The sequence below is a fragment of the Balaenoptera ricei genome, chromosome 5 (assembly GCF_028023285.1).
Source record: "Balaenoptera ricei isolate mBalRic1 chromosome 5, mBalRic1.hap2, whole genome shotgun sequence".
Lineage (NCBI taxonomy): Eukaryota > Metazoa > Chordata > Mammalia > Artiodactyla > Balaenopteridae > Balaenoptera > Balaenoptera ricei.
This window is the reverse complement of record NC_082643.1, coordinates 77,059,955-77,080,988: the sequence shown is the minus strand read 5'-3', so window position 1 is coordinate 77,080,988 and position 21,034 is coordinate 77,059,955. Positions and strand designations below refer to the sequence as shown.

Here is a 21,034-nt window from a genome sequence, read left to right as displayed (position 1 = left end):
TTACAAGGATGCTTGTGTGTTGTGTGTTTTGTTTCGTTTTTTTGGGTTTTTTTGGCCACGCCACATGGCTTATGGGATCTTAGTTCCCCGACCAGGGATCGAACCCGGCCCCATGCAGTGAAAGCGCTGAGTCTTAACCACTGGACCACCAAAGAAAGTCCCAGGACGCTTGTGATTTAGAACAGAGGGGTTAAATTATGATTTTCAAATATGTTCATTATGTTAAAGAGGATAGCAACATATGTAATTTAATTTTAGAAAGAATCACACTCACATACTAGGTTTACAATAACCTAGTATGGACACTTTTAAGGGTGTTTCAGTTACGTGAAAAATTTATTTATGAGAAGTTCCCTAATGGTGTTGTTAGATAAATGAAGTGTTACTGCATCATTCCGGACAGACCAACATGATGGTGTTATAAAGATACGATTCTTGCAGACAAGAGGACTTAGCCAGAGTTGCTAGAGAGGAGAAACTGAATGATTTGTCATTCCTTGAAACCAATAAACTTTTAAAAGATTAAAGTTATCCGTAAAAAAAAGTCCAAGATATACATAAAGATATGTACAAAGAAGTTTTCCATTAAAGTAATAACAATTTTAAGCAATTTTAAAATATAAATATTCAGCAACGGATAAAGTTTTTTAAAATCTGTAAGATATTTAATAAAATGAGAAAATGTTTTTAAGCAGTGTTCATTGGGAATGCAGACTATAAGATATGTTCCACATCATCTCAATTTTGTTTAAAAGTATCTATACCTAGAAAAAAAGACTAGAATGAAAAAAAGTCAACATTTGTATAGTTACTAATTAGAGATAACAGAATAAGAATAGAATAATTTTTATTTTCTTTGCATTTTCCTGTGGTTCCCAAATTTTCCACAATAATCACATCTACTTTTACAGTTAGAAATAACCATACGCTATATAAAAATAGGACTAAGGCATTTGGTGGGGAAAAAACCTCTTTTTATCCCCACTTTAATTCTGAATGTGACTCCAGCCAGTAGAATGAACACCAGCCCAAGAACAAGGGTACCAGATGCTTCCTCCACAGGTATTAACAGATCCAGTCACAGAAAGTATTTTCTATCTCGTAATTCAAGGGCAAATACAGTCCCAACAGAGATGTTCAAAGTATATAAATCCGTTTTAGAGGCCAAAATATAGTTTGCTTTTACTGGCTAAAACAGTTATGGATTTAGTAAAATCCAGATGAAAGAAGATTTTTAATTATATAATTGCATATTAGCTGTCTTAATGTCTGAAAGAAATTTAGTTATGAATGAAGAAATTGTGCTCTGGATAAAGCTCCTTTCAAACAAGATCAAGATTAAAGAAATACAAGAAGCAATGGATTCAGTTGTGGGGATGAGTGCCTCACTCGGGGAGTTTTCGATAGAAAGTAAGAAAGAGATATTGATCTTTACGACCTCCAAAAGAACTCAGTTGTATTAAAATTTTCCCAATAAACATAAAACTGGACTTTGAAAATAATCCATTTGCCAAAAATGGTGACTCCTTAGTCATCAGTCTGCTTAGTTTAATTCCATGCACTGAAACTGCATAAGAACTAAATGGTGAAACTACAATACTCTGAAGTCAAGGGCCAATGTGGAACAATCTGGCCACCACACAACCTGAGTTCACTTACCTATACTGGCCAGCAGCACATTTAAAGAATGTGCCCCTTTCCATCTTCAGTGTAGCCTTACTCACATCAAATACCCAGTAACTATTTGGTGTAGAGCAATTGCTTTAGTACCACTCTCCATTCTCAAGAATGCACTGAGGATTAAAAATCAGTGATTGTGTGTGTGTGTGTGTGTGTGTGTGTGCATGTGTGTGTGTGGTTTTGTTTTATAAAATTATAAAGCATCTGTAACATGCAGTGTATACATCTGAATAATAACCATATTCCTGCTGTACAAAGTATAGATGTACTAGTCTCTGTTTCGTTTTTTACTTCCAAAAATGCTGACTTCAATGGAAAACAAACAAAAAACCCTTCTGTTTCAAATTTGCTTTTGTATTTTTAAGCTTTTTCATAACTTCCCTATCAAATGGAAACAAAGCTACTGATTTCATGTTTTGTTCTGTTTTGTTTCATAGAATAGAAAGGGCAAATGAATATTTTAATTACACTATCATATACAAAAAGAGATCACAGAGGTGATACTGAGTTCCAGAAAAATCAGTCAGTTCAAGTTCAAGATCAGAGACTATCATTTTATCAAATGTATGTTGATTACTTTGGAAAATAACTGAAATTCTTGGCTTCTGTGTCTCACAAGTTGCTGCCTAAAATGCTGCACATATGCACCTTTAATAATTTGCAACCAAATATTATAATCAGCAAATAAATTCAGATACTATTTTCAATTAGGAGTGTTCAAAATAAAAACTATGAATTTTAATTTTTAAAAGAAGACATGCAGAAATATACATCCACCTATACACACCTCACACTGACTCTGAAAATACAGAACACTTAGGAACTCTCAGTATGGAAACTGTATTTCTTAAATTGCTCTAAGAATTAGCATATGTATAGCTCAGGGGAATACACTCTCTTAGCATTACTGGATATAAAGAAGGGCAACCAATTTTCAGAGTCTACCTGGAAAATAAGCAGAAATTATTTTCTCAGGCTCTCTAGTCACTCCGTGGGCAGAATTCCAACATAATCTAAATTGGTCTTGGCACTATCTCACTCCCCTTTTTGCATCACTGCACCACCTCTGGTCCAAAGCCCAATGACCTTCTCTCTCAATGGCCTCCTACTCTCATTGGTCCTTTCCTTCCAACTTCTAAACTTCCAATGACTCCATGGCAATATTTTAGCAGAAGCTGGGGAATGGGGGAGCTTCAACAAATGATTAAGGAATTTTAACTTTCTCTGGATTATATGCATTTTTAAAGAAAAGTTTGAGTACCCAGATCTTGTTTTTCTAAGCACCATAGCTCACTGGAGAAATAGTTGGGTCCAGGCCTGGGGATAAGGAAAGTACAATATAAGCCTAGAACACCTTACTATGCCAGGAAGCAAGAAGTGCTCAAATATTAATGCAGACATGACAGAAGGACACAGGAGCTGCCTTGAAGGGGCTCCCACTGGCCAAATGTGGTACAATCTGAACAACAAAAAGAATGATATGGATAAATTATAACACACTCAATTTTTAAAAAAGGAACCATCAATCCACAGATATTCATGGAAAGGGGGATAGTGCAAAGCTCTTCTTTACAAAGAAAGCCAGCTAATAAACACCAAAGGAATAGCAGAAATAGAAAATCCCACTTTGCAGCCACCAAGGCAATGATTGATTCAGTCAAGGGTCGTTAATGGACGCTAAAACCATTAGGGAAAGGGTTGCTATGGAACAGGATACTCACACAGTCTCAGAATATCACCCCACAGATTACTTATCACTTACCGAGGGGAAAAGGTATCCTTATAATGGAGAGCTCTGGCAGACCACCTTACCCAAGTGATGGCTGGCACAATCAATTATAGGATAACCGAACATCACATGTCTCCACAGGGACTATGTAGTATGTTTGTCAAAAGGCTTAATCTGTATCTCATCATAAAGTAACAATCAAACAAATCCAGTACTTGTGGTACTTTCTACAAGACAATTATCTTGGCATTCTCCAAGATATCAGTGCCATGAATGACAAAAATAAACAAAAACAGGGTGACTGTTCTGGATTAAAGGAAAAGAAACAAAATGCAGTGAATGACTGTTGATGAATCTTGGATTAGGAGAGGGGTTATAAAAGACATTACTGGAATAACTGGTGAAATTTGAATCGGTATTATGGGCTATGTGGGAGAATATTCTTGTGTTTGGGAGATACATGTTAAAGTATTAATATTTCGGGTAAAGGGTCATGACCTCTATAACTAACTCAACCGGTTCAGCAAAAATGTTTTCAAGTGTGTGTATACAGAGACAGAGAGACAGCAACAGAGAGAGACAGAGATAAAACAAATTTGGCAAAATGTTAGCATTTTATATGGCAGGCTGGTTGTAACCTCTAAAAGCCAGTAACTACTGTTACTTGTAGGCTGTGTCTATTCCATATGAAGAGAGATCATAAAGGAGCTTATGGTTGAAACCAACACAAATAGAAACAGAGACCACTGGTGTTACAGCATTTAGTCCATTTTTCAAAACACTTTTTCCAATTCATTTTTCTTCTGTAGCAATTAATGGTCATTAGTTGGGAGGAAGAAGATTTACAGAGAAAAAGAAACCCAAGGAAGAGGACAACAATGGATAAAAATTAGGCACAGATAATTTCAGTTCTCTTCCATACCTCTTCTTTGGAAGAAGAGGTAAGTCTCAAGGTTTAAAAAAATTGTGCATTGTTTTCCATCCTGGTGAGAAACCCTGGATAGATGTGGACCTTTCCAGTGAGCAAGAAAGAGTCCCTCTGCAAGAGGTATTCTGACCAAACACCAGGACCAGTGAAGCTGAGCACTTCATTTCATGCCCAGCCCTGGCCAAGCCTAGAACAGAGGGGCACGTGTCTGAATAACGAACGTTCCATGTGGGCAAACTTGCATCCCAGAAGCCCAGCTTTCAGCAGCTGCCTCAAACTGAATGTGCTGCAAACAGAATTCTCCTCCACCAAACTTGATCCCTTGTTTCTATTACCTCTCTCCTCAGTCTATCCACTCTCAAAAGTGCAGCTTCATCTTTCACTTTGGTTCCCACTGGCCCTCTCTTCCTCGTTCACATCCTCAGGCCCATATTGGCCACAAGGTCTCTCACAGTCCAGGTAGAAACAGCCTCTCTTTTCTCTGTTTCTCCTCAATACTTCTATCTATGGCACTCACTTGACACTTTTTAAATATCTTTGCCACACGGTACTGATTCTGTACTCACCGTAGGCAAGAACTTTACTATGTTACCTCATTTAAAAATCACTGAGGGACTTCCCTGGAGGCGCAGTGGTTAAGAATCTGCCTGCCGATGCAGGGGACACGGGTTAGAGCCCTGGTCTGGGAAGATCCCACATGCCGCAGAGCAACTAAGCCCGTGCGCCACAACTACTGAGCCTGTGCTCTAGAGCCTGCGAGCCACAACTACTGAGCCCGCGTGTCACAACTACTAAAGCCCGCGCGCCTAGAGCCCGTGCTGTGCAACGAGAAGCCACCACAATGAGAAGTCCACGCACCACAATGAAGAGTAGCCCCCACTCGCCGCAACTAGAGAAAGCCCGCGCGCAGCAACGAAGACCCAACACAGCCAAAAAAAAAAAAAAATCACTCAAATTCTGTGAAGTAGTTTAACGTTATTTTGCTTCTATCTACGGAAGAAATGGATACTCAGGCGAAATAACTTGTCCGAGGTCACAGAATTGTAAAGTTGATATTCAGACCCTGATCTTCTGGTTCTACCCTAACACCAAGGTGCTTCAGATTTTATTTATCATTTTAAACACTGTCCCCTGTCCTTAAATCAAGCACAGACTCCTTGAAGGAAGGGATCCATTTTATCCAGCTTTGTGCTCTCTCCAGAGCCTAGCAATACTCGTAACTCATGTTCACTGAATTATATTTCAAGACTCAGCCCAGAAACCATTTTTCTTTCTGACTTCCAAGCCCAATCCCTGTACAACCACCCACCCCCTCCCCTTGCCCTCTATATGTTTCTACTGCAGGACATGCAAGCCTAAATGGCAGGCTTCGTAACTGCCGCACGTGTGCCCTGGAACACAGCAGGCACCTAATGTATGTTTGCTGAATGAAATGTTTATGCATGAGACAGCTGGGTCCCTTATCAAGGCTACTATGTCTTGCTAGAAAATTGACCTCATTTTTATCTTTATCACATACTGAGGAAATTATTTTAGGAAAGAGTGACACAGGGAAAATGGAGAAAAACAGTCTTGGCCTTTGGGTCCTACCCACTTCACCTGCTGTCCTGGGTATACTGTGTTCTGGAGAAGTGCTTCCAAATTTTAATGGATACGTAGTTATCATTCAATACAAATTACGATTCAGTATGTCTGGGATAGAGCCCAAGATTCTGCATTTCTTTTTCTGGGGCGTGGGGGAATGCAAACAAGAGGCTAACCAAGATTCTGCATTTCTAACAAGCTCCCAAGAGACGTTGATGCTGCTGATCTATGGACCACACTTCCCAGGAGCAAGAAGTCCTAGACTGTAATAGTGAAACTGTGCCCATTTAAAGAGAAATAACATGTAGACTAAATGACCAGACATAAATTCAGAGTGTTAATGCTAGTTATCTCTGGGTTTCTTCTTTCTGCTTTCCTATAATTTCCAAGTATTCTATAATGACTCTTGTTGATGGAAATAAAAAGTTTAAATGCTATATATACACATGCATAAAAAACTGTACATTTGGACATTTCGACTTTGCATGGCTACATCTTTATTTAAGCAACAAATATACTTAACAGGACCAGACTTGGGAAATAACAGGATGGTGAATTTAGCAATTCCCTGTCTGCTCATTTTAACATGTAGATTAACATAAAACAGTAATTACCCTTAGCAAGCAGTCACCACCACAAGCATTGCTTTTCTCAGGTTCCTTTCCCTTAAAAGAAAGAGAAAGAATCCATTCAGTTGGAAGACAATAAAAGGCAAACCAAATTAAGGACAGAAGAAAGAACAAGCAGGTGCTACAATGAACCTCTTCCAAGTGGGTCAACAGAACCTCATGAAGTTGAAAAGGCGGTGGAAATGCGTTTCTCCCAGCAGAGGTGGGGTGGGCTGGGTTCTCCGACAAGGCAAAGTGCAATAAATTAAAGCAGCACTCACCGTGCACCTGCAAGCGAGGTGCAAAGAAATGGTCCTCAGAGGAGCCCCCCTTCCAAACATAACAAGGAAAGATCATTAGGAAAAGGCAATTAGAGGGTGTGCGTTTGCAGGAAAGCACTCCCCAAATACCTCCTTCTCTTCCGTGTTGTTCCTAAGGATGCCAGGTTTATCCTATGAGTTGCAGAAGTTGCAGCCCAGGCAGGTGGGCATCTCATGCCCACTCCCATACCCGCAGCTATTCCAGACTCTTGCCCGGCCATAGGTACCTGTGACTCAGGAAGGGCCAAAAACAAAGGAGGCACTTTGTAACCAGAGTATTCCTGGTTAAAGTAGGACCAACAAGGTTCTGCATCCTCTGTTTTCCAACCCACAGGCCTAAGTGACTTTTTGCCTTAAAGAAATATTGTGAAAGTCACTGTGAAATTACCCGAAAGGATTGGAACTTAGTGTCTGGAAGGCTTATATATATACAATGGGACTAAAAATCAGTTCTGTGTGTCTATTAAGGATGTGGTTTCCTATCTGTGAAGTTTAGACACGCTAGACATTCAGCTCAACTGAAAACAGTGAGTCACTTTATCTCTACTGAGTTCTGTGAGTCTAGAGCTGGACCATTCAAGGCAAATAAGCATATGCTGAGGTATTTAAAAATGCGATCACTTGGGCTTCCCTGGTGGCGCAGTGGTTGAGGGTCTGCCTGCCAGTGCAGGGGATGCGGGTTCGAGTCCTGGTCTGGGAGGATCCCACGTGCTGCGGAGCGACTAGGCCCGTGAGCCACAATTACTGAGCCTGCGCGTCTGGAGCCTGTGCTCCGCAACAAGAAGAGGCCGCGATAGTGAGAGGCCCGCGCACCGCGATGAAGAGTGGCCCCCGCTTGCCGCAACTAGAGAAAGCCCTCGCACAGAGATGAAGACCCAACACAGACAAAAATAAATTAATTAATTAATTAAATTAATTTAAAAAAAAATGCAATCACTTGAGATTTCGATAGCATCAAAGTCAGCATCTTGATGGGAGAAAAAATCTGAATCTACTTGGACTTGCTTACATTTCTTTTATTGAAATTCAATATTGTTTTTATTTTGAATTATATGGATGGTAGATGGGGTGGGGGAGGGGAAAGCACCATAATCTTCTCAGTGCTCCAAAGCCTCAGAGTCTTAATATCTTAGTAGGAATTTTAGATTTGAGGAGACGTAAGAGGCACGACAATCAAACAGAATGCAGTACACGGTCTTTAGCTTGGATTCTGGTTTAACTTTTTTTTCAATGCTAAAGACTTAGGGGACTAAGTCTTTGGGAAATTTGACTATGGACTGATAATAAATGATACTTGAGGACTACAATTAATTTTGTTGGCCATCATAATAGTACTGCATTTACATAAGGCAGCTTCTTTATTTCTTGGAGATGAATGCTAAAGTATTGAGGGGTAAAATGCCATGATATCTAAAATTTATTTTGAAATGGCTCAGCAAAAAATAATATATGTAAATTTACACAGATGAAGTAAATAAGAAAAATGCTAATAGTTACTGAAATCAGATAGGGCTTCTATGGGTTTTCATTGTAGTATATTCCTTCTACTTTCTTCTATATTTGAAAAATTTTAGAATGAAAAGTTTAAATTTATATAAAAAACATTTATGACCCCATAGTTTTATCTCCCTTGTCCTATTCTCTTGCCATATTAGACCACAGTCCATCTATAGTAGATTATTTTCTTTCCTCCAGAACACATTCTCTCACGCCTTCCACCTCTGTAACTCTGTGTGTTATATTGTCTCAACCTGGCATTTTTCTCCCTCCAGTCACTGGGCCTCTGGTGAAAGCTGATTTATTCTTTCAGGTCAATCTCAAAGGCTACCTCCTCTCGGAAAACTTTCCTAACCTCCACCCCACTTTATGCATCTCCCCTTTTCAGACTCCCCATTACACCTTGTACCTCTCAGCACACCTATCACATTCTACCCTGCAAGGTAAACACTGAAGCTGACATTTACTGAGAGCTTCCCACGTGTGAGGCCCTGTTCACATGCTGTCACATGCATTCTTTATTGCACTCATTTCTTTCCTACCCCACTGAGGTAGGAGCTGTCATTACCTCTTTTCACAGGTGAGGAAACAGGCTTTGAGAGGCTGGGTGACCTACCCAGTTACAGGGTCAGTAAGTGGCAGTGCCAGGCTTCATTCAAATATAGCCCATCTGCTTCTAAACTCTTAAGCACTAGTGTGTATGTCATTTGCATGGCAGCCTGATCCTTTCCTACTACACTGTAACAATTTAAGGGCAGGTATTGCATCTTCTTTCTTTATTCACTCAACCAATAGTTGTTGAAAAGCCACTATTATCAGGAAACCACTGCCCTATGTGATGGGGTAAAGATATGCGTGAAAAGGACAGTTTTTGACCTAGGCAAAAACTGAGGAAATTTGAACAAACTATGGACTTTAGTTAATAAAAATGTATGTACTGGTACATTAATTGTAACAAATGTACCATATGAATGTAAGATGTCAATAATAGGGCAAACAGGGTGAGAGGGTTAATGAGAACTCTGTACTATCTTCTCAATCTTCCTGTAAATCTAAAACGGTTCAAAAAAAATAAAGTCTATTTTAAAAAAGGAAAAAAGAATGTGACAATGAGGTCAGTTTTCTTGATTGGCTCATAAACTCCCTATAAAATCAATCCTAAAGAACAGTGGTTCAGTCATTCTAGCAAAAGGGGTGACAATGAAACATCTGACTAGGGCCTATTTGGGGAATGAATTCAAATGAGGATCTCTAGCTGAATGTGTGGCACGTGTTTTTTAAACCTAATCTCATACATGTATGTCCTTCCCCTCATACAACACTAACATGCTTCAGGCTCCAGTTTCTCCAGCTTAATTCACGATGTTTTTTTTTTTTTTAATTTATTTATTTATTTATTTATTTTTGGCTGTGTTGGGTCTTCGTTTCTGCGCGAGGGCTTTCTCTTTTGCGGCGAGCGGGGGCCACTCTTCATCGCGGTGCGCGGGCCTCTCACTGTCGCGGCCTCTCTTGTTGCGGAGCACAGGCTCCAGACGCTCAGGCTCAGTAGTTGTGGCTCACGGGCCCAGCTGCTCCACGGCATGTGGGATCCTCCCAGACCAGGGCTCGAACCCGTGTCCCCTGCATTGGCAGGCAGATTCTCAACCACTGCGCCACCAGGGAAGCCCTTCACGATGTTTTAATGAACATACCCAAGAAGGAATTTACCACATCTCCTACTTCCCTAAATCAACTCAAGTTCTTAAGTTAAGTCTCAGAAAGACTCTAGGAAGTTCAATTTCTTTTTTAAGCATTGGTTATTTTTTGGTTTTGATTTTTTTGTTTTTGTTTTTTTCCTTAAAGAATCACAGAGTTTCAAGTCCCACACTCCATAGCCATCTCAAACCCAGAACTTCAGGTACCTACACATTAATATACCGAACCATCCTATGCCTGATTCTTCCCTAAAAAAAGGGAACTCGGCCTTTCAGATACTGTTCAGGGATTCCTCTCCACTTTAGTAAATGGCTCTCTCCACCACATTTGTGAGATCAGCTACATTTCCACATATAAAAACCTTCCTATGTGGAGCTAGCCTAATAAACCACCATGAATAACAGTAACTCTTTTTTTAGATCTGACTCCTGGAAAACTACAGCTCCTCACAGCTATGTAACTATTTAACAGACGCCATTTGACAATATTAACCATAGTAATAAGTAACAGCATTGAGAGTATTTCACTGGTTGTGGTGCATTTTGGAAGTTAGTCTCATAAAAGTACTGGGATATGGGTGGTAAAGATATCATCACCATTTTATAGATGAGGAAAACTGAGGCTTACAATTGAAGTCAGAACTCAACTCAAATACATCACTGCGTGACTTTGTTCCGCCAGGGATCCTCCAAGTCCTGGCTCAAAGCCAACAGTGCTTTTGCTCTCTCCAGTCAGAAAGCCAGGCCCTCTCCCGGAAACTGTCCACAGTACTCGCCTCATCCCTGGAGGCGCTCTTTCTCTACAGGCCATGTATCCGTTCATACATCCAATCTCCTGAGAAGAATCATGTAAACTAACTCAGGACTAGGGCCCCGCTTCACTCATGCTTCAGCCGCCGCAGGTCAACACACGGCCTCACACGGCGGGCGCTCCCCAAACCCAATGGTCCACAACCACATGAACGATCCTGAGCTGCAAAGCTTACCCACGGGCAAAAGCCATGAAACAAAAACATACCCTGTTCTGGTGCTTGACAACTTATGGAAAGTTCAAGACGACTTTTTTTCATTGACCTTAAAGCAAAACAAATTATATTTAAGTTTTACAACATGGCTGATAACCATAAATAGAAAAGAGAGAGTTTTGTTTTCCCCATGAGTCCTCAGTGAGGCCTCCAACTCCGGGGCCAAGAACGTTAGGGAATGTGCCACAGATCTTGGTTTTCATCCAGATTCCGGAAAAAGGGCAGAGGCAAATGAGTTTTACCAGCGATACAGTTTGAGTTCGTCCTACAGGGACCACCCTCTACAGAATAACGCCTAAAATCGGCTTGTGCATATTCCTCTATCTATAGACCTCTTTCTAATGGCCAAGTTGACCGATCTGTTATTAGAACCTTGGATTCTTTAAGTCAAATGAAAAGTCAAATATTTTTAAAATAGCAAATCATTAAAAAAAATTCTTCTCTCCCCTCTGGTACCAAATATAAAGGTCCTGACTTCGCACAGAGAGTGACTGATTCAGAGTTAACTGCTCCTGCCTTGAAAGGAAACCAAAGGCTTCCAGTGCCCCAGGACATCACAGAAGTTGCTGAAAGAAGCAGTTTACTGAATCGTACTTCTGTGTCTTCAAAGTTTTAACATGCCCAACAGTGGAAAACTAAAACCGTTTGGATCAAAGAGGCTAAAAATCAATGCTTGCTTTGTTTGTTTTTAACCAGAATAATAACCAAAACTGAATATAGTTCACCAAGATATTAAATTCTGTCTCACTGTATTTTTCCTTCTGTATCCAACTATACAAGAGACTTTTTAAAAAAAATTAAAAAATGCTCTATTCTACCATCAATAACACACATGTGCTTTGAATTTTTCAGGAATGAAAGATGGGATTGTGGGGCTCTCCAAACCGTTCCTTGTGTGTCCAATGGCATATATTATAAGACTGCTCCCCTGCACTCATGAGAAAAGTGATCACAGGACACCAGAGGGAACTTACGGAGGGTGTGTGTGTCTGCGTGTGTGAGCTCGCACGCGCGCACCCAGCTGTGGTGTATCTATGGGTGGGGTTAGGGTGGGGGAGGGCAAGCAACAGAGTGCTGGAACTCCTAAAAAGCATCATAGGTGTCGCCTAAGATCTAAGATTCCACTCGTCCCTCCACTTTTCCTCTCTGTTCTTTGCTCCAGGAAGCTGACCCACTTGACAACACACTCCCTCAAAGCAATCCTGAGGAAAAAGAACAAAGCTGGAGGCATAACATCCCAGACTTCAGACAATACTACAAAGCTACAGTAATCAAAACAGCATGGTACTGGCACAAAAACAGACGTATAGATCAATGAAACAGAAGAGAGCCCAGAAATAAACCCATAAACTTAGTCAGTTAATCTTTGACAAAGGAAGCCAGAATATACAATGGAGAAAAGACAGTGTCTTCAGCAAGTAATATTGGGAAATCTGGACAGCCTCAAGTAAATCAATGAAAGTAGAACACTCCTTCACACCATATACAAAAATAAACTCAAAATGGTTTAAGGAACTAAATATAAGACACGACACCACAAAACTCCTAGAAGGGAACATAGGCAAAACATTCTCAGACATAAATCGCAGCAATATTTTCTTAGGTGAGTCTCCCAAGGCAAAAGAAATAAAAGCAAAAAGAAATAAATGGGACCTAATCAAACACAGAAACTTTTGCACAGCAAAGGAAACCATCAACAAAACAAAAACACAACCGACAGAATGGGAGACAATATGTGCAAATGATCCAACCAACAAGGGGTTAATTTCCAAAATATTCAAACAGCTCATAAAATTCAATATCAAAAAAAAAAAACACACACAACCCAATCAAAAAATGAGCAGAAGACCTAAATAGACATTTCTCCAAAAAAGACAGACAGATGGCTAACAGGCACATGAAAAGATGCTCAACATCTCTAATTATTACAGAAATGAAAATCCAAACTACAATGAGGTATCACCTCACACTGGTCAGAATGGCCATCATCAAAAAGTCTACAAACAATGAATGCTGGAAAGGGTGTGGAGAAAAGGGAACCCTCTTGCACTGTTGGTGGGAATGTAAATTGGTGCAACCACTATGGAAAACAGTATGGAGGTTCCTTAAAAAACTCGAAAGAGTTACCGTATGATTCAGCAATCCCACTCCTGGGCATATTTCCGGAAAAGATGAAAAATCTAATTTGAAAAGATACATGCACCATGGATGGACCTAGAGAGTGTCATACTAAGTGAAGTAATCAGACAGAGAAAAATAAAATAATACAGACTCACAGACATAGAAAAGAAACTTATGGTTACCAAAGGGGAACACGGGCAGGAGTGGGGTGGGATGGGGAATGAGGAGTATGGGATTAACAGACACATACAACTATATATGAGATAGATAAGCAACAAGGATTTTCTGTATAACACAGGGAACAATATTCAATATGTTGTAATAACCTATAATGGAAAATAATCTGAAAATGTATATATATATATATCTGAATCCCTCTGCTGTATACCTGAAACTAACACAATATTGTAAATCAACTATACTCCCATAAAAATAAAAACAAACAAACAAAAAACATGCTCCCTTACCCTCTGGCTCCTGGTTGGGTTTGACCAATGCGGAGGTTCCACAGGAGGACAACCACAGGAGAGCACAAGGAAGGAGGAAAACAGCTCCCTCCCTGAAGGCTCTCAGGTCACAAGTCCTGTCCAGTGGCCCACTACACACAGCTCTCTGTCTCCCCCCTCACCCCTCAGGCCCCCAAGTGGGAGGAGCTTGGCTGCCACAAGCCCCAGGGCGATGCAGATCTCAGGTAGTTCCCCTACACCCTGTCCAAGTTCTCAGTATGAATGTGCCACCTGTTTCCTGATGAGACCTGGGCTGATCATATACCTAAAACCTTTGAATACTCACCTAACAAGATACTGCCCTAATTACTACTGTTTTGATCCCACCTTTATGGCAGCCTTACATCAATTATGTCAAAGAAAAGTCACTCGACAATATTTCAGGACCTTTTCTTTCTTTTCTTTCTTTCTTTCTTTCTTTCTATCTATCTATCTATCTATCTATCTATCTATCTATCTATCTAACTAACTAACTAACTAACTAACTAACTATCTATTTGGCTGTGCCACACTGCATGTGGGATCTTAGTTCCCCAACCAGGGATTGAACCCATGACCCCTGCAGTGGATTCACGGAGTCCTAACCACTGGACCGCCGGGGAATTTCCCTTTGGCACCTTTTAAAGCCAGCTGTTTTTCACTTTGTTATAAAGCAGAAACTGACACACCATTGTAAAGCAATTATACTCTAATAAAGATGTTAAAAAAAAAAGCTAACTGTTTTGACTAGTGTACTGACATGGTTTTTGTTTTTTTGTCATTGTTGTTTAATCCACAAAATGCCATCATCTGCAATAAAATACACAGCAGAGGAAATATACTTATAGCTTAAATGATTTTTTTTCAGCCTTATTGAGGTATAATTGACATACTAAATGGTAAGATATCTAAAGTATACATTGTGGTGATATGATACACATAGACATTGTGAAAGGTTTCCTCTCACCTAGCTAATTAACACATCCATCACCTCACGTATTTATCTTTTTTTTTTTTTTTTGGTGAGAACATTTAAGTTCCATTCTCTTACAATTACACAATATAGTGTTATCAACTATAGTCATCATGCTTTACATTAAATCCTTAGACCTTATTCACCTTATAGCTGAAAGTTTATACCCTTTTACAAGCCTCACCTCTCTTCTACTGTTTCTATGAGTCTAATGCTTTCTTTTTGATTCCACACTTATGTGATACCATAGAGTATTTGTCTTTCTTTGCCTGACTTATTTTACTTAGCATAATGCCCTCAAGGTCCATCCATGTTGTCACAAATAGCAGGATTTCCTTCTTTCTCAAGGTGGAATAATATTCCATTGCGTGTATGTATATGTGTGTATGTATACATGTATATATATAACAGCTTCTCATCTTCTTTATCCATTCATCGGTTGACAGACATTTAGGTTGCTTCCATATCTTGGCTACTGTGAATAATACTGCAATGAACATGGGAATGTAAATATCTCTTCAAGATCCTGTTTCCATCTCCTTGGGATTTTTACCTAGAAGTGGGATTGCTGGATCATATGGCAGTTCTATTTTCAATTTTTTGAAGAACCCCCATACTGTTTTCCACAGTGGCTGCACCACTTTACATTCCCACCAACAATGCACAAGGGTTTCCTTTTCTCCACATCCTCACTAACACTTGTTGTGCTTGTCTTTTTGATAAAAGCCATTCTTAACAGATGTGAGGTGATTATCTCATTGTGATTTTGATTTGCATTCCCCTGATGATTAGTGATGGGGAGAACCTTTTCAGTATCTGTTGGCCATTTGTATGTCTTCTTTGGAAAAATGTCTATTCAGTTTCTCTGCTCATGTTTCAATTGGATTATTTGGTTTTCTTGCTGTAGAACTGTATGAGTTCTTTATACATATTTTGGATATTAACCCCTTATCCAATATATGATTTGTGAATATTTTCTCCCATTGAGTAGGTTGCCTTTTCATTTTGTTGATGGTTTCCTTTGCTGTGCAGAAGCTTTTTAGTTTGATGTAGTCCCACTTGTTTAAGTGATCCTTTTTAAAATGTAAGTCAGATCAAGTCAGCTGTACTCAAAACCCTGGCATCTCTGAAAAATGAATATTTTAGGTCCTTATTCTGCCCTGCAGTACCCTTTGCAACCTGTCCCTCACTCCACCCCCATATTTTTCGGCTTTACTCTGCAATACTCTTCCCTTTGTTCCCTCTGCCCTAGCCTCAAGGGCACCTTTGCTGTTTCTCAAACATGCCAAGTTCACTCCCACCTGAGGGCCTTCGCTCTTGCAGTTTCCTGCACCTAGAATGCCACCTCCTGGGTCTCCATATCACTGAGTCCTGCTCAACTGCAACTACTCTAGGAGGCCTTTGCCCATCACCACCTCTTAAGCAGCCCTCTCTTGCTCTAGCTCTCTCTCACCCCTTGATTTTTCTTCATTGTGCTTATTACCCCAATACATTATATATATTTATTTGTCTATGGCCCATCTCCTCCCAGGAGAACGCATGGTCCCAGAGAGCAGGGACCTTGTCTGTTAGGATCATCACTCATCCCCACTGCCCAGAACAGTGGGTGGTGTACAGTCAGCACTCACTAAATCTTTGTCGAATAAATGATTTGGTTAGGGAAAAATAAAAAGGACTGCTGGTCTGCTTTCCTAATGACTGCAGCTAAATTTCCAGTGACCAAGAAGATATTCAGTAGCCATCTTTAGAGATGCTATAGAAGGGATTCTGTAAACTAAAAGATGAGTTTATGGAATAACCTGCCATCCTACATGAGGATTTTCCACACTGCACATCAAAACCAGCAGAGTACACAGTAAATAATAATAATTTTTAAAAATGAACAAATTTAAACAATTATTCAAACCAGAGTGGCAAAGATTTTCTGCAAAGCGCCAGAGAGTAACTAACTTATACTTTGCAGGCCACAGAACCTCAGTCACAACTACTGAATTCTGCTGCTGCATGATAACAGTCAGACACAATACATCAGTGAATAAGCACAGCTGTATTCCAATATAACTTTACTGATGAACACTGAAATATGTATAACTTTCACGTGTCACAAAATATTATCCTTCTTTTAATTTCTTTCAGTCATTTAAAAACGTGAAAACCATTCTAGGCTCGTGAGCCATATAAAAACAGGCCGTAGGCCAGATTTGGCCTCTTAGCTGTAAGTCTCTGACCCCTGATTTAAATCCTGTCTAAGCGTGTTTTTTTTTTTTTTTTCTTTTCCTATAGATGAAATACATTCTGGTCCATACAATCTGTTGGATACATAGTCTACAATTAATTAAGCATGGAATAATTGCTTTTGTTAAAGAATAATAAGCTGGATAAACAATTTATTTAGGTGAATAAACATTACTAATTCACTCTTCCAGGACCGTCTTTCCACCCAGATTTTGGTCATCTTCAAACACAAGCTCTGTTATCACCTTTTTCCTCATCTAAGTATTTTCATTTTCCATCCTAGTGAAGAAATTTCCATTTACTCTTTCTTCCTTTATAGAGAGGGGAACTGCAACAAAATCTTAGGATAGAGGGGAGAGTCGCTTCCCAAGTTTGAGGCAAGGCAGATTCCAGTACAGTGTTTTATGGTGAAGTGTACAGTGTGTTGCTTATACTTTGCTTCCAAGTACTTTCAAACACACCCTGTTGTGTGGGCCCTGGAATGAGAACTATTCTGATTGCAGGTGCTGCTAGCACTCAGGGTCCTCTGTCCCCATGAGCCACAAAAATTTGCTGAAAAGGCCAGGCTGGGAGATGGCACAGCCAAAACAAGTTATTTCATAACTTAAAGCAGAAGAGTTTAAATTGCTCTCAATTATAATGATAGCTCATCTTTCTTACATAATAGCAATATATGAAAATAAGGACTTTGAAGAAGCACTCTTCATGATATCACTCAGAAAAGTCAACCAAAACAGGTGTATTAACATCAAACTTGGACTTCCCTGGTAGTCCAGTAGTTAAGACTTCATGCTTCCAGTGCAGGGGGCACGGGTTCGATCCCTGGTCAGGGAACTAAGATCCCACATGCCGCAAGGCGCAGCCAAAAAAACCAAAAAAAACATCAAACATGTCTATTTGACACTGGACACACAGTAGAGAATGGGAACACTTCACTATAGGCCTTCAGATGCTCTCAATATCCTGATGGTGAGTGTCCCAGAAACCCAATCAAGAAAGAATTCAAGAGGAAAGTTCTCACCCCTCATGTTCTCTAAGCATAGGAGACATGGAACAAAACCAAAATTTATTTTAACCTAATTAATTATAGACTCCACTTGCCCAACCCACTGTGAAAGTAGATCTATTGGAATGTGGAGTGAAAATTTTTAAAGTTTTTTGAAACACCTCTGGTGCTCTGTTGCTTGATTTTCCCAGTAAATCAAATTCAAATAAACAGGCTAAAGGAAGTCAATGGTTTTCCAACTCCTACTGTAAGTAACACAGATTTACTGTGAGATTTAAGCCTACAGATTTACTGTGAAAACCAGGGATTAAATTAAGCTTCACTTAAATTTCAAGATGCCAGAGATGGTCTCCTGAGAAAGCAGACTTGGCTTGAAACCCTGGTGTCTCACACACGTGGCCCAATTCCCAGCAAAGACAGCCGTCCACAAAGCCGCCCTGTCTCCGCAGGCATCTCCTCCGTTCTGCAGAGCTCGGACTACACACATCAATGAAAGTTGAGACATCAAGTCATGGAAGGCTGTAAGATAAGCACCTCTGCTTCATCTCACACTCTTAATTGAGTCTCTGAGGGAAATGGAAATGCTGACAAGGCAGGCAGCTTCAAACAAAAATGATCAGAAGTGAATGAATATACCAAAGAATCGCCACCATAGTTGCCGGGTAATCCCGTGAGCATTCAGATCGACACATTCTTTTGGGGAATACCCAGGGCACCAGGGAATCACCCTCTTCCAGACACCCAGGGGGATTGTGATGCTGAAACCAGGTGATGGAGAAAGCCACAAGGAGGAAGTTTCCCTGAACAACCCTGGCTTCGGCTTGTGTTAGTGTGCTAGGACTGCCCTAACAAACTACCACAGACTGTATGGCTTACACAACAGAGGTCTCTAAGTCCAGGATGAAGGTGTCAGCATCAAGGCGCTGGCAAAGCTGTTTTGTTCTGAGGCCTCTCTCCTCTGCTGGTAGATGTCCTGGCGTGGTCTTCCCACTATACATGTCCGTGTCCAAATTTCTTTGTCTTATAAGCACACCAGTCATAATGGTTTAAAGCTCACCTCCATGACCTCATTTTAATTTAATCACCTCTTTAAAGACCCTATCTCCAAATATACAGTCACGTTCCAAAGTACTGAGGGTCGGGACTTCAACATAGGAATCTTGAGGGGACATAATTCAGCCCTTTGCCCTGCTGGAACCACTGCCATGGCAACACTCTGCTTCTGTTTTAGCCCTACCAGTGCCAAAGGCTATGCAATAAGCTGATAACCCAATTCTCACTATTTTGAACATTAACTACCTTTCTTTTATAATGAAAGGATATTACATTCAACAATGTCCCGACCCTAATCTCATTTTGATAACAACAAAAAAAACCAACATATAATTCTCACTGCCTTTATAAAATACTTTGTTACATACCAAATCCAATCATAAAGAAAAGTCTTTGGGGGTGGGCGCACACCCCAAGCACCAGCTGCTGCCAGGCCACATTTTTTTATTAGCAATTTGCACTGCAACAAAGATCCAACACAAGGAAAAAATCAGGACATTCAGTTGACATTCATCATCATGGAAGGCAAGTGTAAAAAAACACATTCTCACTTATTTCGTGTGTACCTTTTCATGCAGACACTCACGTCTTTGCATGCAGGATTACGTACTGCTGTGTTAATCTGTACTGCCCGCTCCTGATATCGAAATGGGTTTAAAAAATAACACTGAGTGTTGTACACCTGAAACTAATGTAATACTGTAAAACAATTATACTTCCATAAAACACACACACCCACACTGAAATCAAGACTTCTATTCAAACCAGGTGTGTGACCAGGAATATCATCAGCAAAATGTAACGTTTTAAAGCCCTACATCTAAATGATTACCAAAGGTCTTTTTAAAATACCAAAACCAGTATCATTTAAATGTGTTTAATCTCAATTGAAGCCTTAACAATTTATGACCTTATAACCATTTACGTCCTCCAAATTCGACTATGTTATTCAACAATTCAATAAACATTTACTGAGATTGTACTATGTGGCAGGCAGCATTCTAGGTGCTAGAGATACATCACTAAACAAACAAAATCCCTGCCCTAGTGGAACTGATAGTCTGGTAAGATACACACATCATTTCCCCTACTGTCCTACAAGCTCATTTACCTTCCCAAATTCCCTGACTGGGGCATGGGTATTTCCAGCCTCCTAATTTCCCAAAGACAAAACTTAGGAGCTATGTTATATTTTTCATTCTCTACCACATCCCTCCTGGGTCTCTAGTGGCTGTTTCCCACCCTGCCTCCTCCACCTGCCTTTCCTAATACAGATAACATTACCACCTACAAGCCCCAGCCGTCAGCCCATCAGCCCTGTACTCCTTGTCATTCACCACATCCCGTTAATCCCACCACTGGGGTCCCTCCCCAGTCTCTTCCAACCTCTCCACTCCCCTCGCCACAATCCTGGTCATCTTTCGTCTCAACTTACACATCCTCTCTAGAAGATGAAACCTATAAAGCAGAAACAGTGATCTACTCACCTCTGTATCTGCACCATTACTTGTGTTTGCATAGAACTCTGGACACACTATATTAAGTCAATATACTCTGTATTCCTGGCCACCTCCCCACTAGACCATGCGCTCTGAGGGCAGGGCTTATACCTTTTTTTTTTTTTAATTCTCAGTGACAGACATGCAGTAGATATTACGTGCCTCTTGAAAGCCACTTATTCATTCATGCAACAAGTATTTATCAAGCACCCACTCGCCACCAGGTACTATGCTAGATGATGGGGATATACCAGTGAACACAAACCCCCCCAAACCCCTGCCTTTTAGAATTTCTATTTACACAAATTCCTATTGTACAAATTTATTTTAGAGTGAGGGTAGAAAGATAATAACTTAAAACATAAGTATGCAATGTGTTATAAAGGGATAAGTTCTATAGGAAACAAAATAAAGAAGGAGAAGAGGGATTTGGGATTTGGGGAAAGGGGCAGGAAGGTTCGCAATTTTCAATACCATCAGGGTAGGTAGGTAGGTTTCACTGGGAAGGTACCACCTGAGCAAAGATGTAAATAAGAGAGGAAGTTCACCAGGTGGATATCTGGGGAAGAGGATACAGGAAGAAGAAATAGCAAACGT

The 21,034-nt window shown here is 40.2% G+C and overlaps 1 protein-coding gene across 14 annotated transcripts in view; it reads right to left on the bottom strand.

The window, feature by feature from the left end:
* Window positions 1-21,034, bottom strand: part of APBB2 (amyloid beta precursor protein binding family B member 2) — a 364,010-nt gene that overhangs the window by 266,013 nt on the left and 76,963 nt on the right. The window contains exon 4 of one of the 14 annotated variants that reach the window (XM_059923120.1): window positions 6,536-6,586. The exons of the other annotated variants lie outside the window; for them this stretch is intronic. The gene's annotated coding sequence lies outside the window, so the exon portion shown is untranslated. The remainder of the gene's footprint in view (window positions 1-6,535; window positions 6,587-21,034) is intronic. 14 annotated transcript variants of the gene reach the window in all.